This window comes from Cetorhinus maximus, chromosome 19 (genome assembly GCF_964194155.1).
Source record: "Cetorhinus maximus chromosome 19, sCetMax3.hap1.1, whole genome shotgun sequence".
Classification (NCBI taxonomy): domain Eukaryota; kingdom Metazoa; phylum Chordata; class Chondrichthyes; order Lamniformes; family Cetorhinidae; genus Cetorhinus; species Cetorhinus maximus.
The window spans coordinates 88,467,733-88,473,770 of NC_135897.1; positions in this window are offsets into that span (position 1 = coordinate 88,467,733).

Genomic DNA, 6,038 nt, shown 5'->3' on the forward strand with positions numbered 1-6,038 from the left:
CCAAACTGAACAAAACAAGTAGAGATAAAGGGGTGAATTTTTAACATGCTGCCTGAGCATAAATATTGAGAATTGAGAATACATCACACATCAAAGTGGCTTCATTTCCATTTCCATTCCTAGCTGAAAACCCACTGCAGAGTTAATTTACTTAGTAATTGATTGTGAAAGAAAAGAAAAAGGAAGATTTATATTTATTAGCATCCTCCATGACCACAGGACATCCCAAAGGACTTCATAGCCAATGAAATATTTTTGAAATGTAGTCACTGTTCATGAAGGAATGTGGCTGCCAACCTTCACACAGCAACAATGTGGCCATGATCAGATTTCTTCTTTGAGATGAGCGCTAGTATTGTTGGGGAAACAAAATATACGCTCGTTTTGGACAGAGTTAGCATTGAGCACTCCAAAATGAGGTAGGACGGGAAAAAAAGAAAGCTGGAAAAGAAAGGAAAAGAGAAATGACGCAATAAGTCAGGCAACAGCTGTGAAGAGAACAGGAGGAATGTTTCAGGTTGTCGGTACTTATAAACATCTGAAAGTGTTGCAGATGAAAGGAAGGGAAATGGCTGCGGGGGTGGGGGGGAGCCCGGGTTGTGGGGGAGCCCACAGTAAAATAAATAGAATGTGCTGCAATGCATTGAAAATGGAGAAGTCGAAATGGTCAAATGACAAACAACATCTTAGCGTCAGGGATAACGTGAGAAATCAAAAAAGTTAAAGGCCTGGATTTTCACTCAGCTGACCCGCCAGGTGTGGTTGGGTCAGTGGCACGGAGAACCTGGAAGTTGGGGTTTCCTCTTATGCTGTGCTCCAGAAGGTGTGTAGGCCATCACCGATCAGTTTCCTGCCCAGAAACCAACCCAATTGGCAGACTTGGCTTGCAATCGGACTAGGAATTGGGAATGCTGTAGGATCAGGTAAGTCCATGTTGGGGACAGGGATCTTGGATGGGGAAAGGGGGTGGTGATCTCAGAATGTAGGTGGGGTGGGGGGGAATCAATTGCCAGGGAGGTGCACCAATCAGTGAGTGGAGCAGGGTGGTCTGGGGGCTGTGCTGCTTATCCAGGGGCTCCGGAGAGGAATAGGATTAGCAGGCCTGGGGGGAGAGAAGTGAATTGGAAACCTTGGGGGAGGTCAGAGGCCGGTAGAGGAAGTGATTGGAGGCTTTATAGTGAGGATTGGAGGCCTGAGGGGTATCAGAGGCCTGGAATCGAGGCTTGGGAAAACTCAGTGTCAATAATTTAATTTGAAGAGCAAAATGACGATGAATCTTGCTGTATCATTATCATATTTAAAGCACCAACCCATCTCCTTGCAGCAAGTTGGTTGCCCACCCACATTGTCACCTCAGTTGAAGCCAGAAGCTGGCAAATTGGAGATGGGTTTGCATTGGAAATCTGATTTTTAAGATTTTAACCGCCAAGTTGACCCAAATCTGCCCTGTTTTTTGTTGAAATTCTTCCCCCCCCAGTTTGTAAACAGCTAAAGAGGGTGGAGGAATAGACAGCTAGATAAGAGGATCAGAGGAACGTGGCAAATCAGAGCAGGCTTCAGTGACCCAGGAGCCTGGTGGAAGAATAAACAGGTCAGCACTAGGTGTCCTGGCCAATATTTATACGTCAACTAACATCACTAAAAAAACAGATTATTGGATTGTTACCACATTGCTGTTTGTGGGAGCTTAGTGTCTGCAAATTTACTGCTGTGTTTTCTACAATGTAACAATGATTACATTTCGAGAGTCTTTGCCTGTCAATTAACTCTTCAGTTCTAATCTCTGATCTTGGCCTCCCTCTCTGTTCTAATGAAGCTGAATGAAACCTAAAGGAACAGTACCTCTTCTTTCAGGCACTTTATAGCCTTCCAAACACAACGTTAAGTTCAATAACTTACAGATCATAGACCCTGTCACCTCTTTTTTGAGCAGTAGTTGTTAGTGATGCTGTTTTTTACCCCCATTTAAACATCCTATGGACACTTCTTTTGTTTCTTGTTCCATTACCATCTCTTTTTGCCTTGCACTATCATCCCTTTTGCCTTTTAATCTTTCCTGCCTTCAGTTCCATTACAGGTGTTCTCTTTTGTTCTCTCCCCTCCCCTCTTTCCCTGCCTTGCTACACCTTGAAGCACTCCCCATTCTGATGAAGGTCACTGACCTGAAACATTAACTCTTTTTCTCTCTCCACAGGTGCTGAGTGACCTGCTGAGTATTTCCAGTATTTTCTGTTTTTACTTCAAAAAGTACTCCATCGGCTGTAAAATTCTTTTGGATGTCATGAGCTCCTGGAGGCTGCTATATAAATGCAAGTTTTTCTATCTTCCTTAGCAGAATTCCTTTGCCTGGGATGGTTAGATGCAGAGTAGATTTCTCTCTACTCTTCCCCAATGTACCCTAGCGCTAACTTCCAAAGGATACCCTTTTTCCTGCACCAGTTTACAATTTTACATTTACAGGACAGTATACCCTGTGACCTTTCTGAGATTGTAAGCTTACTGCCAATGCACCAATTTATCACTTCACTCCAAATGAAATCCCTTCCATTCCTGAAGGCACTGACTCTAAGATCCAGTTCTATATGCTCAGGATTCCTTTTGGTACCTCATTTAAATAGCACCTTTCACCATCTCAGGATGTTCCAAAGCACTTTGCAGCCAAGGGAATGCTTTAGAAGTGTAGTCACTGTTGTAATGGAGGAAACACAGCAGCCAACTTTCAACCGGCAAAGCCTCTCCTACAGCAATCAAAAATTAAACTGCTTGTTTTAGCAATGTAGTTTGACAGGTAAATGTTTGCTAGGATATCATGAGACCTTCCCCGCTCTTCTTTAAATCGTGCCATGGGGTCTTTAACATCCAAAAATCAGGCCCTCCGAAAGTGCAGCACTTTCTCAGCGCTGGCACTGAAGTGTCAGCCGAGGTTATCTACTCAGGCTCATAGGCGTTTATTGCACAGGAGGCCATTTGGCCCATTGTGTTTGCGCTGGTCAACAAAGATCTGAGTACACTAATCCCATTTTCCAGCACTTGGCCCATAGCCCTGGAGGCTATGGCAACGCAAGTGAATATGTAAATATTTCTTAAATGTTATGAGAGCTTCTGGAATGGAAGGGATTTCGTTTGGAGTGAAGTGATAAATTGGTGCATTGGCAGTAAGCTTACAATCTCAGAAAGGCCACAGGGTATACTGTCCTGTAAATGTAAAATTGTAAACTGATGCAGGTGAAAGGGTATTCTTTGGAAGTTGATTACATATTTGTTCCTCTATCTCTCCCTGACTGTTTGGGGGCCTATAGTATACACCCAACAGCATATTTGTCCCCTTTGTGTTTTTTTACTTCTCCCATATGGCCTCATCTGATGATCCTTGATGTGTCAGGAATGAGTCTTGAATGCACAACTTTCTGGCTCAGAGGTGAACGTGCTGCCCACTGCGCCATGCCTGATTCTTGACATGATGGACTCCTTCATGTGTGAGCCAGAGCAGTTAAAAGGCAGCACATTTTCTGACTGTGGAGAGCATAATACCGGAACCAGGCTCTGTTCTTAGCCAATCTCAACACGCACAATTTCCAGGACTCTTTAGATTGCTGTCAGCAGTGGGGAATCTTGGCTGATTTTCCTCTGCCTGGTCCAAGGGCAAAAGGACAAAGGTAAAAAAACTGACCAATGCCTTTGCTGAAATCAGCAGGAATCAAAGCTTCTTGATTTGTATTGCTCAATACCACAACAGACGCTGCATTCTCTAACAGATTTTCTATTATCTAACAAACTTGCCATTATCTAACAGACTGTGCCATATTTAATAGACATTGTGTAAACTAATAGACATTGTATTACTGAAAAAAATCATGGAATCATAGGCGGATTCAGCATTGAAGGAAGGCATTCAGTCTATAATGCCAGTATTGTATTTCACTTGTTTTTTCTCCATAGCACTGTAAATTCATTACCTTTAAATTTATCCCAATTCTTTTTTGAATGTTAATATTGCATCTGTTTCCACCATCATTTCAGATCTGTGTAAAAAAATGTTTCCTCACGTTGTCTCCAGTCCTTTGCCAATTATTATAAATCTGTGAGTTCTAATTACCTAACAGATATTGCATTTTCTACTAGAATAAGCATCATCTAATAGACAGTACATTGTCTGATAGACTGTGGATTGCACACAGAAGCACTGGAGGGAGAAACATTGGCTTAATATGGTTAGTCGTGAGAAATTCCACTTGGCCTTGTTGTTCTAGGAATGCTTAACACTCGCCTTGACTTTTTCACTGTTAGTTTAAAGTAGGTGCAGTCCAAGTATGTTTACACAGTTTAATGGTTTGGCTAAACTACTTCACTGAGGAATTCTGTAAGTAAGTGATCTTGGAATCAGTGGTTTATGTCCTTTTGTTCATTTAATTCAGATCATAATAAATTGATAGAAAATGTAAAACTAAATTACCTGCTAATTGGTTCAATATGTCTCTAAGCAATTTTATTCATTTTGTAAAAATATTAAATACAAAAGTTAATCAAAACATTTAACTGGAGAACCTTGTGAGCACTAGATAGGAAACTAGGGAAATGTTAATTGTACAATCCTAGGAAATGCTTGAGTTCACAGGTGGTACAGTCAAGTCCAGACTTACCCCTCACACTGCGGTGTTACTGCCTTCACTCGGAAGGACGAATCTGGTGGAATTATTCGGTAATGAACTGGAAACAAGCCGGCCAGGATCACATCTCCATCCTCAAAGACTGAAGAGAGATTAAACTTTGCTCTTAGCTTGCAGCTGGGCTCTGCTACTGCAAGAGCTGAGAGCAATAAAGAAAACGAGGCTGGAAACAAAGGCACTGTCATCTTGTCTTCACCTGCCTGTGAGGATGGGATCTTTCCCATTTATATAGAGAAACGGTTAGCGCTAAATGCAAAGAAAGAAGTGGCATTTCCCCATAGCCAGGTGAAGGAAATATAACCCTCATCACCCTTGAGAATAACCAGCACATAAAGAAAGCACAATTAAAGTCTACCTAATCTCAAGCCAGGGCACTATCTATATTAAGGCATAAGGATGATACATGTATTTGGAAAAATAGCAATGTCTATTTCATTTTTTTCTTCTAGGGAAAAGTTCCCTGGAGCAATCTCTCATGCATTAGTGTAGGACTGATGTGCTACCGGAAATGTTAGGACATGCCTGCTATTTCAAGAAAGAAGTTAAGGAAAGTGAACCTTTGTGACCTTCGGGCCAGAATAAAATAAGTTGATGAATGGTCTAATTATACTGTCATAAACTGAATTGCTTAAATTCAGGGTCAAGATCAGATATGTACATACAAACATACGAATTACGAGCAGGAGTAGGCCACTCAGCCCTTCGAACCTGCTCCACCATTCAATAAGATCATGACTGACCTGAATGTAACCTCAACCCCACATTCCTGCCTACCCCTGATAACCTTTCACCCCCTTGTTAATCAAGAATTTATCTAGCGCTGCCTTAAAAATATTCAAAGGCTCTGGTTCCATCACCTTTTGAGGAAGAGAGTTCCAAAGGCTCACAACCCTCAGAGAAAAAAATTCCTCCTCATCTCCGTCATAAATGAGTGACTCCTTATTTTTGAACAGTGACCGCGAGTTCTAGATTCTCCCACAAGAGGAAACTTCCTCTCCATTATGCCCTGTCAAGACCCCTCAGGATTTTAAAGGTTTCAATTAAGTTGCCTCTTACTCTTCTAAATTCCAATGGATACAAGCCTAACCTTGTCCAGCCTTTCCTCATAAGACAACCCACCCATTCCTCAAATTAGTCTAGTAAACCTTTTCTGAACTGCTTCTAGTGCAGTTACAACTTTCTTTAAATAAGGAGGCCAGTACTGTACACAGTATTCCAGATGTGGTCTCACCAATGCCCTGTACAACTGAAACATAACCTCCCTATTTTTGTAATCAATTCCCCTCACAATAAATGATAACATTCTGTTAGCTTTCCTAATTACCTGCTGTACCTACATACTAACCTTTGTTAGGGAAGGAACCAGTTAAA